At 41.9% G+C, this 18,165-nt stretch overlaps 1 pseudogene; it reads left to right on the plus strand.

Annotated features, from left to right (window-relative positions):
- The first annotated feature begins 17,350 nt into the window (after positions 1 to 17,350).
- On the plus strand, positions 17,351 to 17,799 carry LOC116809532 (jupiter microtubule associated homolog 1-like; annotated as a pseudogene).
- Positions 17,800 to 18,165: the final 366 nt, after the last annotated feature.

Consider the following 18,165-nt stretch of genomic DNA (forward strand, 5'->3'; position numbering starts at 1 on the left):
CCCTGTTCAAATTACTGTGTGGTTTCTGTCTCCTGATTGGCCTCTGAATAATAAACATGTTTATGTAGAGGAAGAGAGGGAAAAAAAGACTGAAACAAAAAGCCGAAACGTTAACAGTGGTTTACTCTGGGTAGTATAATTAGAGGTTGTTTTTATTCTGGTCTTTGTGATTTGCAATATTTTCCAAAATATTTTGTAAGGAGCTTTTATTTCATTTATTTATTTTAGTTTCTATTTCTAAGACTATTGTGCTACATATTTACCTGTGTAGCAAACCTGCATGTTCTGCGCATGTGTCCTGGAACTTAAAGTAAAATAAAATAAGATTATTATGCTAGCAAAAGTTGAGTCTTGATAGTATATGTTGTTGCTACAAAATTCAGATTCAAAACCAAAATGATTGTGTTAGTGTGTCTTTTCAGTGAGCAAATTGGGTGAAGCTTGTCCAACAGTGGGACCACACAGAGCCATGTAATTCCTACTAAGAACTGGCCTCTATACAGGGATCACCCACTCTCAGCTCCCTGAACCTTGGGTTTTAATGTCTGAACTCTGGTTTTAAAGTCAGCCTTTTTAAAAAATTTTTTCTTATTTAACTGAAATTGCTGATCTTTGTATCATTCCAATTTTAATATATGTGCTGCCAAAGTGAGCACTGAAGTCACCCTTTTAATGCAAAAGTATTAAGAACTGTTTTTGTAAATAGTACGACGATTTTTTTATTTTTTTTATTTTTATTTTTGAGACAGGGTCTCACTCTGTCACCCAGGCTAGAGTGCAGTGGCATGATCACAGCTCATGGCAGCATCAACCTCCCAGGCTCAGGTGATCCTCCCACCTCAGCCTTCCTAGTAGCTGGGACTACAGCTACAGACACACGCCACCACGCCCAGCTAATTTTTTGTTGTTGTTGTTGAGATGGAGTTTTGCCATGTTGCCCAGGCTGATCTCAAACTCTTGGGATCAAGTGATCCACCTGCCTTGGCCTCTCAAAGTCCTAGGATTACAGTTGTTAGCCACAATACCCAGACCAGTGATTTTTAAGAGTACTATATTCATCTTGAAAAATACATCATGCAATGTTATCGCAGCCTTCTGCTTTTTAGAGAGATGTTTCTATACAAATAGCAAATTGGCTTGTTGCTGTTTCAGCAGAAGCACCACTAATGTAAGAAGGAAGCCATGGTAGGCAAAATTCGAAGATAACCTTCCAGATACTCAGCCTGCAGTACACACTCCTTCTCCCAGTTATTCAATCAAACACTGCCATGAAAGGATTTTGCAAATGTAATTAAGGTCCCAAGCCAGTTGACCTTAAGATAGGAAGATTATCCCAGTGGGCCTGACATAATTATATGAGCCCTTTAAAAGTAGAGGATTTTCTCTGGCTAGTTGCAAAAGAGGATCAAGTCAGGTTGAGAGCACAAGGGGGATTCAACATTGCCACGTGTGAATTTTGAAGATGCAGGAAGCCAAGTGGTGGGGAATGTAGGCAGTCTCCGGGAGGTGAAAGCAGCCCCAAGCTGACAGCCAGAAAGGGAACAGGGACCTCAGTCCCACAGCCACAAGGAACAGAATTCTGCCAACAATCTGAAAGAGACTGGAAGCCCAGGCCTCCAGATTAGAATACAGTGACTGAAAAGCAAACAGATTGGATCTAGCTGGATGCCACTTATTTTTCAGGGTTCAGTGACACAGACTATAAGCCCCTTGAAGGTACAACATATTCCTTGGAATTATAACCCTTAATTCCCATACATCCATACAGTTGTCCTTGTTGAATAACCTTTCCCCACTACCAACACACACAGTGTTCTGGATTAGGGATTAATATTCTGGATTATAGAGTCTGTGGATTAGTGGTTGGCCATACTAGATTGCTTTTCTTCCCTTGAGGATATGATTACAAAGAGTGACTTCATGGTGAGCAAAGACTTGGGAAATGACTAGTACTTCTTATATTTTAGTTATGGTTTTGAAATGGAATCATCTCTTATTCAGTAATAGGTCTCTGTTTTCTAACACTCTTTTACCTCTATTTCCTGCTCCCCTCCCCCTTCCACCTTTCTCATAGTCCTTTTTGCCCTTATCTTCCTAATATAATCTCTCTAATTTGGTTACTTTTTGCTTTTATTATCATTATCTTTTGAAGTGTGTAGCCTTTTTTTCCACTTTCCTTTTTATTTTTGGTCAGTTGTGCAAGGGTATAAGGAAATAAGAGGTATATACAAGTTATTGGAAACTTTAAGTGATTTTTCTTATCAGCTTTCAAGTCCTCAATAACAGTTTGAAATCTGGTTTGAGATCACTTTAAATGATTTCTACGAGTAATGAGAGGAGAGCTAAGCTCTTAATAGAGGGTAATGAATTTGGAAAGTCCTTAAGAGAAGTTTGTCACTTTGAATTTAGATGATGTCAGCAAAGTAAAAAGCAAAATTGCTCCCCTGGGACAGGAGTTGCCATGAGACCTTCTACCCACCAGCCAGGCTTTCTCTGCTCTCTGAGCGAGTTGCTTTTATGCCAGTTTCCTGATAGGTATTAATCCTGGTCCACTAATTCCGAATAACTCTACAGACAGTTATTTCTCTAGTTTCCTATAGCCATGTCAACAATAAGGCAAAATAACACTTTATTTCCCTTCGGATAGCTGACTGGGGATTGAGCTACAGAAGCCGTGAAATCAGTGAAACTCCGTGAGATGATCAAGTTGGAAGGGCGGTGATGCATGCTTTCTCTGTTGACAAGACTGACATTATACGTTTGAAAAGTCTTTATTGCTGTTTCAATCTGCACTCACCAAGAAGGAAAACGATTTGAAAATCGAGTTGAAAATTCAGCTAGGAGAAGAGTTCTTCACCTGCCTTTCCTCTGTGCACGGTAATTTCCTTGGGAGCACTTTCCCACTGGAGAACCTGGAAACAGCCCAGCGCAGTCAAACAAGTAGAATGAAGGTTAAACCCACAGGACATCTACTTCATGAGTGTTATGGGTTGAATTGTGTCCCCAAAAAGGCGTACATTGAGGGAACTACCACGACTTGAGAATGAGGTCATATTTGGATCTAAGGTCATTGCTGATGGAAAGAGTTAAGATGAGCTCACGTTGGAGGAAGGTGGGCCCCTAATCCAATATGACCAATAAGGTGTGCTTAGAAAAAGGGCAATTTTGGGCACAGAGACAGACACACCGGGAGAAGGCCATGTGAAGATTGAAGTCATGCTGCCAAGACACGGGGCTACCAGAAGCTAGGACAGAGGCCCGAACGATCCTTCCCAGGACCTTCACAGGAAGCAAGGCTCTGCCCACGCCTTGAATCCAGACTTCTGCTGGTCTAAGCCACCCAGTTTGTGGCACTTTGTTATGGCATCTTGTTTCCTCGGAAACGGATATGGTTATGATTCTCCCTTCCTTGCTCTTAACTGAGTGCTCTTGGCAAGCACTGCATCCCCATGACCCTTAGATCCATTGTGAAAATGACAGGGGGTTTGAAGCAGGGGCAACGAGCAGGGTCGCACAAGGCCTTTTGACCCAGGAGCAAACCAGAGATGTCTGCGTGGTGCTGCCCGAATTCACTCTGCAAAGTCCAGAAACAAGGTCCCTTGCCACTCCCATTTCACCATGGTAGCCAAACCAAAGAGCTGCTGCCCCCACAATTATGATCTAATGTTCTGTTCTGCTGAACATGGACAGGGATGCAAAGAGGCCATAACAGAATTTGTCTGGACGAGATGGTTAGTTCCTGTAAGTGTATTGTGTGCATATCTTTTTAAATGATGAAACTGCCCCCTGAAAAGTGAGGATTTCACTCTTCTCCAGCATACAATATAAAAGAGCAAACACCTTAACACTACTTTCCACACTATACATTTCTTGCAGTTACCTAAATATAGCTTCTCTCATGCATTTTGGAGAAATCTGTTATTTTTAGCAACCCACCATTTTGAGTCACTACTATGAAATTAGCCAGATTTTCTTTTTCTTTCTGCTCAAAGGTCTTTGTGGTGATATAATCAAATTAACTTATTTAAAAGTCGGCTGTGGGCCAGGCGCGGTGGCTCACACCCATAATCCCAGCATTTTGGAAGGCCGAGGTGGACAGATTACCTGAGGTCAGGAGTTTGAGACCAGCCTGGCCAGCATGCTGAAATCCCGTCTCTACTAAAAGTACAAAAATTAGCCGGGCATTGTGGCAGGCGCCCGTAATCCCAGCTGCTCAGAAGGATGAGGCAGGAGAATCTCTTGAACCCTGGAGGCAGATGTTGCAGTAAACTGAGATCATGCCACTGCACTCCAGCCATGGTGACAGAGCTAGACTCTGTTTTGGAAAAAAAAAAAAAAAAAGTCTACTGCGTTCTTTATATATATTTTTCCTGATATTGAAGCTGGTGGGTATTGTAGTTGCTGCTGTATCAATTTGTTTAATTTTATTCTATAAACATGGAATTAAAGTCACTTAATCTTAGCAGGCAATTTTATGCAAATATATACAAAGTTTATTCAAGTGATGCCCATTGTACCTGCAGGGATCCCATCCTTACATTTTAAGACACAGGCTCTATATTTTAGAGGGAAGTATCTCCTTGGGAGATATAGATGGAAGTATAGCTTGCCTCTTCACCATTAACATCAGATTTGAACATGGAAACAAATCAGCTTCTATTATTACTCTGCTCTTGGTTTTTCACGGAATACTTTCCATACTTCAAACTCCCAAAGGAAAGAGTGGGTGGAGCAGAGATGGAAGGGGTCTTGTGCTTATGCTGAGATTTCAGGTTTCTCCAACTCTTGTCCTCCCTGAATTCATTTCACCTCATCCTCCAGTTTCCAGTATGAAGGAGTAACAAATATATGAAGTAAAATCAGAGTACCTTTAGCAAAATGCAAAATGGACTCTTCATAGGAACAAAAGATAAAATTCCTAATAAAGGAGTAGTGTATGTTTAAGATGTATGATAATCTCTAATACTTGCGTGAGGAAAGAAAAAAAATTAAACATGATTGTGGGCTGGGCACAGTGGCTCATGCCTGTAATCCCAACACTTTGAGAGGCCGAGGTGGGAGGATCACTTGAACCCAGAAGTTCAAGACCAGCCTGGGAAACAAAGTGAGACCCTGTCTCTACAAAAAATCAAAAAGTTAGCCAGGCGTGGTGGTGCATGCTTGTAGTCCCAGCCACTGGGAGGCTGAGGAGGAAGGATCACCTGAGCCCAGAGGTCAAGGCTGCAGTGAGTTGATATTGTACCACTGCAATCCTGCCTGAGAGACAGAGCAAGACCCTGTTTCTTTTTTTTTTTTTTTTTTGAGACGGAGTCTGGCTCTGTCGCCCGGGCTGGCGTGCAGTGGCGCGATCTCGGCTCACTGCAAGCTCCACCTCCTGGGTTCATGCCATTCTCCTGCCTCAGCCTCTCCGAGTAGCTGGGACTACAGGCGCCCGCCACCACGCCCGGCTAATTTTTTTTTTGTATTTTTAGTAGAGACGGGGTCTCGATCTCCTGACCTCGTGATCCGCCCGCCTCCGCCTCCCAAAGTGCTGGGATTACAAGCGTGAGCCACCGCGCCCGGCCGAGCAAGACCCTGTTTCTAAAATGCAAAAACAAAACCAAAAACATGAAAACATGATTGTGCAGCTTCTTATCCATCCCAGTTTCTCCAGATTGTTCTTCCTTGAACGTTCTGCTATTTCTCGAGAGCCACCCAAATCTCTGCCCCAGGAACCTCTCCAAGGAGTTGCAGCCTTATTTTGTGTTCCCCAGTCTTCACTAGGGACCTCCACAGGCCCAGAGACAATAGAGGAGAATGTGTGGATGAATTAGAGAAACTCCTTTTCCCACTGCAGCAAAAGCAATTCAGAGAGCATGCCCTTCTGGCAGTGGGGCACAAACATCATCTTTCTAGACAACAGACAGCACGTTATGCTTTCAAAACCATCCCAGCTGGAATACATGAGTCTGTTTAAAAAAAAAAAATGATCTATGGAAAATGGAAGTACTTTTGCAAAATGTGAGCAAAGGGGCATCCTAGTTTGAATGCAAGATTCTCTTGTTGACTCAGACCTTAGCTGGGAATATTTGATTGGGAAGTAGTTTTGTTTCCAGCTGGATGTGGTTAATTGAAGATTTGTCTGAAACCTATTGGCTACTGTCACCTAGGCATGATTTCACCTTGTCATTTGGGGATTTCTGAATACATAAAGACCCCTAGAGACTCAAGCAGTGGGTCCTAATGTGTATGTAAAAATCCAGAAAAATACAGTGCTGTGTATTTCCTTGCTTTATGATTCATCAGGGCAGATTGAAATAGTTAATGCTCCCCTAAAACTGAGCAATATACTCTGGCCTCACAAGTAGAATCAAGGCCAATAAACTGTAACAAAGCATAATATTCAGGACATACATATAACTCCACTCAAGGATAATGTTCCACACATAACTCATGCAGTTAGCTCCAATCAATCCTCCTCCAGTGAATGTACAGTGCTAATAGGTCTACTGTGGCCTTTAAATTTCCACCCACATTTTGATGCATACATTCTTTAGAAAGCACAAATTATTCATCAGAGTAGCCTCTTTTGTGCTTCTGTTATTTGTACCCAGAATCATCTGGAATACAAAATAAGAGGAATAAAAGTCAGAGGTCAAATGGTACCCAGTTTCCCATATAAAATTGAGAGTAAAGAGGGAAAGTTGTTTTTTGTTTTGTTTTGTTTTAAAGCGACATAAAACTTTTGTCTCTATTTCTAGCTCTCTGTTCTGGTTTCTACCTTATGGCTGCCTGTTGCTAGCATATCGCGTGAAATTAGCTCTATCAGGCATTTGAAGGTGAAGAGCTGATTTTACAGCTCATTGAAGTTCTAAAGGATGCATTGCACTTAATTAAGATAGTTATTTACATGGGGTTTAAAAATATTTACAATGTTTCCCAGGCTATCAACAGGTAAAGTTAACCAAGTAACTGGAAAAAGAACTCTTACCTCCAGATAATAATGGAGCAGCCAAAACTTTACAGACTGTTTTTACTCTAACACACACACACACATACTACACATACAAATTCTTCTGCTTAAAAAAAAAAAAGTGATAGCATGCAAAGAAACTTACATAAATAAGGAAAAGTAGTATTTTTAAAGCACAGCAAGTGTCCAATTAAAGTTGATTTAAGACGCACCATCAAATGAATTTAATTGCAGGGAAGAGATTACCAACTAGGAACGGAGGCTGCGCGCTCTAGAAGGTGGAACGTGGGTATGGGACTCAGGTGGCTTTTCGCATTACCTGGACACCTCTCTGCCATGGAATGGCCTCCTCAATACATGCTTTGGGCCCTAATTCACCCATCTGATCAACTAGAACAATGGTTCCCATACACCCCTTAGCTTTGACATTGAAGAATTTTGAGACTATTCTATAAGTGAAAACATGAATAAGAAATTTGCTGCGACTCTCTGAAAAGGAAGGAAAAATGTTAGTGGCTGTGGTTTTAGAAAGATTTGAGAGAAGTCCTACTTCATGGCAGGGAAATAATAATGATATCTAGAAATAAAGACCCACAGCCTCTTATCTGAATTCCTTTGCACCAGATGGGTTTCAGAATTCAGAAATGTCAGGAATTTAGAATTATAACCCAGTACATATGTCATATATTACATAATGTCCCCATTGTAGTCTGGGCAGCAATCCACAATCAAACATTCACATTTCTGCAGCTAAATATATAGATGTTTATATTAAATGGGATAAAGAAAAACGATCAGTGGCCTCATATTAGGTCATGCTATGTTTGGCTGCCAAGGGAGTTATGCAATAACTTCTAGTTTTTAGAATTTTTTTTTATTCCAGAATAGTGGCTAAGAGGTTGTACATCTGTTCTCCCCTTTTCAGTGCAGCATCGCACACAAATTTCATGAGCATCTGTCAGTGATGCACTAAAATTGGTAAAAAGCAGGCGATAATGTCCCCATATGACAATGTGGGCCTAAGGGTTCAAAAGGTGAAACGATTTGACCCAAGGTCTTACAGTTGGTTCTTGGCAAAGTGGGTATCAAGGGTGGGTTTAACAGAGATGGTCAAATAGTAAAAATGTGCAACAAAATATCACTCCAACACTGTCATCAAGGTCCAGCCTTATAGGGAGAGGTAATAACCTCATCACCCCCCTCCCCCGTTCATTGCCATTCCCATTAATACCTACACTCATGATGATCCAATTATCTGTCTTATAGTAAATTCCATGTATCTTCTTATATGTGCAGAAAAGATTTATTAAGTACTTCTTTTAAAAGGTACAAATTATTTCAAGTACCTTTTAGATAATCTTTCTCTTTTTTATAAGTTGAAGAGCGCAGAAGGCAGATATTTCCCTTATTCTTGCACTGAATGCCAGGCTCCTACTTCAGCTAGACTGCTAAAAACTGAGAGGAAAGGAGACAGGATGTAATGTGACAAGAATAAGACAAAACCTAGGAGAATAAATGTCAAATATCTGTGGGATCCTCCTTCCCACAGAGTGTAGTATGCGAAGGGCAGGGGGTAGGGGGCCAGAGAGTCACTTTACAGTGTAGAAACCTCACCAAACACTTCCTCAGCCATGTGGCCAAGGTCAGCATTAACAGTGACGGATTCTGTTGATAGGATGTGCCCTAGAAATGATGCAATGAGAATGCACTTCACCTCTGCGGTGTCCCACTCCCCCACCAAAAACCCACAACCCCAGTCTAATCATGAGGAAGATTTTTTTTTTTTTTTGAGGAGCATTCTGCAAAATAACTGACCAGTGCTCCTTATAATTGTTCAGGTTATCAAGAAAGAAGAAACATCTGAGAAACTGTCATCATCTTGAGAAGCCTAAGGAGATATATGACTAGAGGTAATGTGGTATCTTGGATGAGATCCCAGAGCAGAAAAGGGGCATTAAGTAAAAACTAAGGAAATCTGAAGAAAGTATGGACTTTAGTTAATAATAATGTACCTGGGCCAGGCGTGATGGCTCACGTGTATAATCCCAGCTCTTTGGGAGGCCAAGACGGGAGGGTCACTTGAGCCCAGGAATTTGTGACCAGCCTGGGTAATTCAGGGGGATCCTGTTTCAAAAAAAAAAATTTAATTAGCTGCACATGGTGGTCTGCACCTGTGGTCCCAGCTACTCAAGAGGCTGAGGTGGGAGGATAGCTTGAGCCCAGGAGGTTGAGGTTGCAATGAGTTATGACTGCACCACTGCACTCCAGCTTGGGTAACCGAGTGAAACCCTACTTAAAAAGAAATAATAATAACAATAATGTATCTGTATTGGTTCATTCATTGTAACTAATGTATCATACTAATGTAAGAAGTTGTTAGTAGAGGAAAGTGGTGAGAGGTATAAGAGAGCTCTGTATGCAAATCGAAAACTATTCTAAAATTTAAAACTTTATTTAAATAATCACTTTTCTTAATATGTCAAATGTATATAATTAAACAGCAAAATGTAAAATGCTTCCATTTTAGGGCATGAAATAACTTACACAACTTACAACTTACACAAAATCAAAATTCTGTTGTTGTTGTTGTTGTTGTTGTTGTTGTTGTTGTTGTTGCTGTTGCTGTTTTGAGACAGAGTCTTGCTTCATCACCCAGGCTGGAATGCGCTATCTTGGCTCACTGCAGCCTCGACCTCCTGGGCTCAGGTGCTCCTCCTGCCTCAGCCTCCTGAGTAGCTGGGACCACAGGCATGCACCACCACGACCAGCTAATTTTTTTAATTATTTGCAGAGACAAAGTCTCACTATGTTGCCCAGGCTGATCTCAAACTCCTGGGCTCAAGTGATCGTCTCCCCTTAGGGATCCTCCCACCTCAGCCTTCCAAAGCACTGGGATTACAGGTGTGAGCCACCATGCCCAGGCAAAAAGACTATTCTAGTAGAAAATGTTCTTCATGGTCTGTAATTTATCAATCTGGATTTCTAGAAATATTCATTCATTATTATTTTCCATTTTCCTATTTAAAATTTGGACAAATAAATCTGTAGAACTTAGAATGATACAGGATTTTGTTCATCTTTATGTATTCGGTTTGCAGATGTAATTCATGTAATAGTGGGAAGAGTTGGTGCATCTGAATTCTGTGCCCAGCAGGTTGCCAGGCATCTGGAACCTCTGCTGCTGAGGACATTACTGGTGCACTTGGCATCCCTTCTTTTAGCTCAGACAGAGCATGTGTGGAGCCTTAGTTTCAGCATTATCCTGGCAGGCTACAACATCCAATATTTAATCCAATTTAAGACACACCTCCCCAAACCACATTTAATTTACTTTTTAAAGGGATCAAGAATATTTTTTAAGCTACAATATTTTTAAGTCAAAATAAAGCTTCCAGAGGTCATCTCTTCCTATCTCCCTAGACACATCCTAAGATAGTAGATCCCTCTCCCTCAATAGGGGATTGTGATTAGTCAGACCCAAAATAGAGTTGTATAGGGTTGGATTATGTCATCTGGTTTCTCTAAGGTCAGATTTCATAGCCCTCTGCTTTCTAAAGGGATTGCTGGGTATTGGCTCATCGAATGATTCAGAAAGAACCCGGTGCTTCTGACGCAGAGTGTCCTCAGACTCCTAACCACTGTGGACAGGAGGATTAGGTTTACAAAGAAGACCAACCTGGTCTTTTGTGGATTAGCAGCTGGGGGACCATGGGTGTCTTCCTTGTCTGGCATGTTTGGACTTCTCTAAAATGCAGACAGACCCTGGGCCCCTCCTCCTCTGAAACCCTCTCATGAATGTATTGGGGAACTTCAGGCTTTCCCTTTTTTGGGAGCAATGGAGCTTGCAGCTGGAAAGCTCTTTGCATGACCAGACGGCGCTCCTGTATGCCTTGTCATGCCAATAAAGTTGCTACAGTGAGGGTGACATCTTAGAAACGTATCATGAACAATGAGGGGAATCGTGCCCCTTCCCCTCTGATGTTTTGAAAGGTTAGATCTTTCTGGGCCAGACGGACAACGTTAACTCTCCTGTCTCTTAGTGTGGCAGGATTAGGGAAAGGATAAAGAGATTATAATTTTAATGGAAGACATTTTTGCCCAGAGAGAAGTCTCCAACGTAGAATCAGCCTTCCCCTGTACCCACTACTCTGCTTCACAGCCCTTGAATCAGTAGCATGAGAGGTCAACATACAGACAAGAGCAAATCACTGAATTCCATGGGGAAATAAATACTCCCAGCACTCCATGATAAATTGCAACTAGATCAGAGCCTCCTGAGTCCCTCACTGCCTCCCTTCTATCTTCAACCCATCTGTGCTCTGTGAAACCCCATTTCTCCCCAAGGGCCTGCTGTAATACCCTCTCTTCTACGCAGGCGTCATTTATCTCAATCTACCCCATATTCTCTGGTTGAGAAATTCATACGTACTTCTGGGCTTTTCTCCACTCCCGATATCACCTTACTACATCTTATCACATTGCTTTACAATGATTTGTTTGCATTGCTTTCATTCTCCAGCAGTCTGGGAACTCCTGGTCGTATGCATCTTCCTGTTCTCAGTGCCTAACTTGTACCTGGCAGACAGCAGGTGTTCAATAACATTTGTTGAATAGATAAATAAATGAATGAGCAGTAGGGGTAGCAATTGCGGGTAAAGTCCAGGATTATGACTGTCATATGTGTTTAGGGAAGGGTAGCCCCTCCCCCAGCCTCAGAAAATGAGTTACGATTGTTCTAAGGCTTCAATCTTCCAATTACCTTTTACCCATGATTGAATTAGAAGGAGGCAGGTATGCATTTCTTGTCTATGAAACATAAAGGAAGCCTCTAGAAGGTTCCAAAGAAGGCTTTTGCTTTCCTCATAAGAACAAAAACATATGATGTCCCCTTTTCTACATCTTGGCTGGAGCATCTTTCTATTCGCAGTGCCTAGTTTATTATCTGGCACATAGCAGGTGTTCATAAAATATTTGATGAAAGAAAAAATGAATGAATAAGTACCAGGGACAACTGTAGGTAAAGCCCAAGCACTACCTTGAATGTGGATATGATGGCTGGTGCTGCAGGAGCCATCTTGCCACCATGAAGGAAAGGCTGAGACTCCTAGATATATATGGGGCTGCTGAAGCAACATCCAGACCCTGTCTATCTCCAGACTTTTTATTATATAAGAAAAGCCAACACCTGTGGATTTAAATCACCATTTTAAATCACCCCTATTGATTTAGAGACCAATACAGAGGTCATATTCTTTTCATTATTGCCTCTTTACCACCTACTGTGTTCAGCCACACCTCTCCTATGGGCATATCTTCATAGTATTGTAAGAGTTCACAGTCCCATAGGGAAGAAAACTTGAGATTTTCTAGGCCTATAAATTTCTGCATTAAGTCTTTTGGTGTGACCTGATTGTTCATAAATGTATCTGAGGCTGGGCGCAATGGTTCACGCCTGTAATCCCAGCACTTTGGGAGGCCAAGGTGGGCAGATCGCCTGAGGTCAGGAGTTCAAGACCAGCCTGGCCAACATGGTGAAACTCTGTCTCTACTAAAAATATAAAAATTAGCCAGGCATGGTGGCATGCGCCTGTAATCCCAGCTACTCGGGAGGCTGAGACAGGAGAATCGCTTGAACCCAGGAGACAGAGGTTGCAATGAGCCAAGATTGTGCCATTGCACTCCAGTCTGGGCAACAAGAGCAAAACTCCGTATCAAAAATAAATAAATAAATGTAACAGACGAATGCAAGTAAAAAATTATAATGCAATGTGTTACGTGTTATATTGGAGATTTTGATAAGGTGCTCCAGGAGCACATACATACAAAATAACTACTACCAATACTGAGGAGTCTGAAGCGTGTTGCATTCTCTCTTTTCAGCAACTGGGAAATTCCCACCCTCTAATCTCCTGCCACCTCCTGTTTCCTTCTGGCAATGGAGTCTAAACTCCCTTGTTCTGACTAGGTCTCTGTCACTGGCAAGTTTTAGAAATAAAACCACTAAGGAAATGACAAGTAACTACAATAAAGTCTTTGTTGTTCTCTTTCTTTACGGATTGGTTTTGTACATTCAAGACAAAAAAATATTAATTCTTCTTCAAGTTGACTATATAATAGTAGATCAAAATGTTTGTGTGAACAACGAATTTACTCTAGGGGAAATCTATTCACTGCCTGTCCTACAACCTTTCTGTCTCTTTCTTCCCCACAACAGTTCTTCATCTTTAATCCCACCCCAAACAAGGCTGTAGATGGAACTCATCAACATCGTGACAGAGAAGGTCAATAATCTGATTGATGAGTTATCCATTCGACTCTCAGTCTTGTCCATTGTAGTCTCCTGAGATGAATATATCTCATTCAGCTTTTCTGGTAGGTGTCTTGTTTTCCCACATCTTAAAATAAAACACTTTTGTATGTATGTGTGTACCTTTTGAGAGCACATGTATTAGAGTAAACTGGGACACTACACCCCAACTTTTCAGTTAGCATAGATAGGTTCTCTTGCATTACTTCTGCATCCACATTTCTTGAAGATAAGTCATTCTACAGGTCTCCAAAAGGTTAAAGAAATGTGTCTGCGGTTAGAAACAGCACTTTGGGTAGCATATGCCTTCTTGATATAGAATTAACTTGAGCTATAAGGCAAAACAAGTACCTTTCACCAAGAAAGTAAGTTTGTGGAAAAAATAGAAGATTCATCAACTAAGAATGATGGATGATTGCAGAAATACTGAAGCAGGTATTAAATATTAACATTTGTAACATGACAATGGCTGTATTTTTATATTTTGCATAAATGAATCATTGACTACTAATAAATTACTCTGTGTGATTATTCCCAGACACCAGACATCACACTATTGCCTCACCAAAAAAAACTGAAATCTTCTCTCAAGTCTGAATAGTGACAGAGTTGTCCCTCAAAAAGCTTCTGGAGAATCTATTTTTTAATGCAGTAAATGCAGAACACTTCCCACATTCCCCCTGTGGAAATTGAGAACAGGCTGTAACTTTTGAGGGTTTGGAAGTAGAAGAAGTGGATTAAACCCCAGGGACTGGAACTGCAGGCAGGACTGCTCTCAGCATCTGAAGTAATAGGTAAGAGAGGGGAAAACTCCCTAATGGACATGTACAGAAATTAAGGGATCTTGCCTGAACCTCTCAAGTTGAGAAAGAACGGAGCGAGCAAAAGAACAAGGAAGGAAAGCAGAGACCATAGAGGATGCAGTAGGCCATGCCGCATGGGCTCACAGGGCAAAACCATCTGGAATGGAACAGATTGTTTCAGGCTGCAAATGCTGCCAGGTCACAGGATTTCTGGGATTTCTCTCTATCCCCTTGGGCAGGCTAGAAATATAATTCTAAGCATAGTCATAGTAATTATTTTTATCTTTGGGTTGTAAAAGTGAGTGTCCTTAACCAAGGAAGGCAAATGGGTCTTTATCCTTCCGATCATGACTAGAATTTTAGAAGAGTAACTCTTTGTGGAGGAGAGAGAGAGTTAAATGGCCAGAAAGTTTAAGAAACACATAATGTCATCCCCTTCTCAGAGACATATAATGTACAGAGCAAAATAATATTTGAGTTGAAAAACATCTTGTTATCTCAGTAGTTTTCATATTGATTTGAGTCACAGAACCTTTTTTGGCTTGCATTTGGGAAATCATTGCTATAGTGCAGTGGGAGATAAGCCTCTTGTCTAGCCCTGCCGGTACCCACTTCCAGACCCATCGCTCAGAGATGTGCAAATGTATAGCATGTTCTCCTCTTTCTAGGAAAGACCAGAATGCAAATGATTCTAACCAGGAAGTTAAGTGTCTTTTTCAGCAATGTCAGTTGGGTATGGCTTTTAATGGGACCTATGCTTCTGCAAATTAGGTTTTCCTTAGGAAAAATATTCCCTTACTGAATCTGGATTTAGACAACACAGACTCCAGACAGGCCCTGTTGTCCTCTCTGGAAGTGCCCTCACGCTGGAAGACTGGGATTGCCAAATCCCAAACTTGACCCCTTGACAAAAAATCCCAACCTGAGCAACTAACCCAAACTTTGGGAAATATATGACATCAAACCACTGAATTCTAGCATCTTTTAGATGACAAAGAGGAAGGTTCCAGGGATGGGGCTCGGCTAAAAGAAATAAATGTAACTCAAGTAACCATAATCTTGGGAAGAGAGCAATTCTTATGCAGGGAATGAGGAGGCAAATCTGGTTGAAGAATCTTTTTATTTCTCCTGATGTGTAAGAGATGGGGTCTGGACCCCAGGGCGGGAAACATAACCGTGCTACGTGTGAGGGGAAGAATGGCTGCTGACAGTCTAGAAAGAAGGGTACTCAGGTGGGTATCCCTGTGATGATGGGGAGCCAGATGCTGAGAGCAGTCCTGCCTGCAGTTCCGGTCCCTGGAGTTTAATCCACTTCTGCTACTCCCAAACCCTCAAAAATTACAGCCTGTTCTCAACTTCCATAGGGGGACTGTGGGAAGTGTCTGTGTCCACCACATTCAGGAGGAAGCAGGACAGAGAGGGACAGAGGCAGACACCGGCTGCGACAGCGGGGAAGAGCAGGGTTGTGGTCCAGGGCTGGACAACTGGATCAGGTAACAAACAAGCAGGAGACAGATGTGGAAATTACAAGGCTGGATGGACAACATGGGGTCTCAGATGAGTGTGATACGAACACCAGAGTGATGAATTGGGAACATTTGGGATATACCAACATTGCTCAACTATTTTTCTTTCCTTTCTTTTTTCTTTCCTTTTTTTGAGATGGAATTTTGCTCTAGTTGCCCAGGCTGGAGTGCAATGGTACGACCTCAGCTCACTGCTGCCTCTGCCTCCCAGGTTCAAGCAATTCTCCTGCCTCAGCCTCCAGAGTAGCTGGGATTACAGGCGCCCGCCACCACACCTGGCTAATTTTTGTATTTTGTAGAGATGCGGTTTCACCATGTTGGCCAGATTGGTCTCAAACTCCTGACCTCAGGTGATCCACCCGCCTTGGCCTCCCAAAGTGCTGAGATTATAGGCATGAGCCACCATGCCCAGCCCCTTGTCTATTTTTCTGCTGAATAAGAAAACAGAAAATATCTCTATTTTCTAATGAAAATATCATCTTGACAGAAATGTCTATTAATATTCTTCACGGCCAAGAATGACAATACAAATGGTAGTGATGAATGTATAAAGGATGGTCCTTTACCCCCACGTATACTTGGAGCTAACTGCCTTTATTATGTCAGTGTTGATAAGGAATCGTTGCCATGTTTTTCAGAGCCGTTTTAAAGTAAGCATGCTGTACGCCTTGTGATCGGTCCCCTCCGCTTCGGTTGGCAGTCCTCTATGCCTTCTCAATCACAGGGGATTAAAGAAGAAAACATTTTAAAAAACCAAAATGAAAGGTGTTCCCCAATAGTTCCAGAGATTTATTTTCTCTTCTTTACAAAAGAAGATATCTAGAAGATAAAGCCCAGAAGGTCCTCAGGTCTGGCAGAAAAGTGTTCTCCTGTTCAAATATAAACCTACTGTAGATTCTCTGTCTTTTAAATTAACATTATAATTTAACTGTCCTATGTACAGAATAGTAGTGAAATAGCCAACCAAACTGAACTCGATGCTAGATATCGTTACTCATTAAAGAAAAAATGCAAGGAACTCTGTAAAATTGTGTAAACACAATTTAAAACTAGCTGGGGCCAAGGCAAAGGCAACAAGGCAAAACCAAGCAGTGTTAACATTTAAGACACCACGAATATTAACTGGGAGTCTGCTACTCACTGGGAGATCTGTGGGCCAATTTGCTTAAATTCAGAGCTAAAAACACCTTTTTAAAATGTCAAACATGCATAGGATATAAAGAAAAAGAGCAAGGTGGAGGCAATTAGCAAAAATAGAAAATTGGGGAAATGAAATTTTGGCATTTGTATTTTGATCTCACGTGGAGATAAGTGGAGCTGTGAGTCAACTGGGCACAGGGACTTCGTGTCCAAGGCTTGCCTTACATGGTTGTGCTACAGAAGCTTCCATGGGGGGGCACGTATGTGGTCAGCTTCTGATGGTATTGGCTGCCTGACTCACCAGCAAGGGACCTAACTGAATAGCCATGGTGTCCCATATTTCAAAAGCTGTACAGAAGAGATTATGTTCGAAGCCCACTAACCATGCCGTTTTTGACCTAGGATGAGTTATTTACATCTTAGGTAGTAATAAGTATCATTTCAAAATAGCATTTAAAGAGACATAATAAACATATTCCAAATAGCATTTGAAAAGCTAACATGTGGGCACGAGACTCCCCCAGCGGGGGCCAGTCTGTGGGGTTTGGAGCCTCCCTGTGCCCCTCAGTCCGACCCTGTCAGCATTCTGCTTCCACACCAGCCTAACTTGCTCCTCTGTGCCATGACCACCACCACCACCTTCAAGGGTGTCGACCCCAACAGCGGGAATAGCTCCCGGGTTTTGCGGCTGCCAGATGGTGGATCCAATTTTTCACTGGGTTTTGATGAACCAACAGAACACCAAAATGGCCTCTAATATCTTTGGGACACCTGAAGAAAATCCACCTTCTTGGGCCACTCGGCAGGTGCCAAGTCTAGAGGTGGCCGAGAAGACTTGGAGTCATCTGGACTGCAGGGAAGGAACGCTTCTGAAGTGAACTCTGCAGATTCTTAGATCTGAAGGGAGAAGGTGACATTCATGAAAATGTGGACACAGACTAGCAAGGCAGCCTGGGGCCGAGGGAAGAGAAACCCGCGCCTGCTGCACCTGTGCTGAGCCCAGTGGCCCCGGCCCCAGCACCATCCAAAGGATATCCCCCTGGTGGCAAGTCCAGCCTCGTCCTGGGTTAACTCTGCTCTGACCATCCTGAGCTTCGTTGTTTTGTTTGTTTCCCCCATGCTTGTGAACTGCACAACTTGAGCCTGACTGTACGTCTTTTGGATTTATTTCATTAAAAAAGAAGAACTTTTTAAAAATAAATAAAATAAATGAAAAGACAAAATGTCAACTACATGGTTTCTATGCTATCTCTGTAAAGGCCTCTAAAGGATTTTCTACTTTTCCTCACTTTAAAAAACTTTTCCTGTGTCTTTGTTTCTCAGTAATTTCTTTTTTTTTTTTTTTTTATTATACTTTAGGTTTTAGGGTACCTGTGCACAATGTGCAGGTTTGTTACATATGTATCCATGTGCCATGTTGATTTCCTGCACCCATTA

The sequence above is a fragment of the Hylobates moloch genome, unplaced genomic scaffold (assembly GCF_009828535.3).
Source record: "Hylobates moloch isolate HMO894 unplaced genomic scaffold, HMol_V3 SCAFFOLD_1, whole genome shotgun sequence".
NCBI lineage: Eukaryota > Metazoa > Chordata > Mammalia > Primates > Hylobatidae > Hylobates > Hylobates moloch.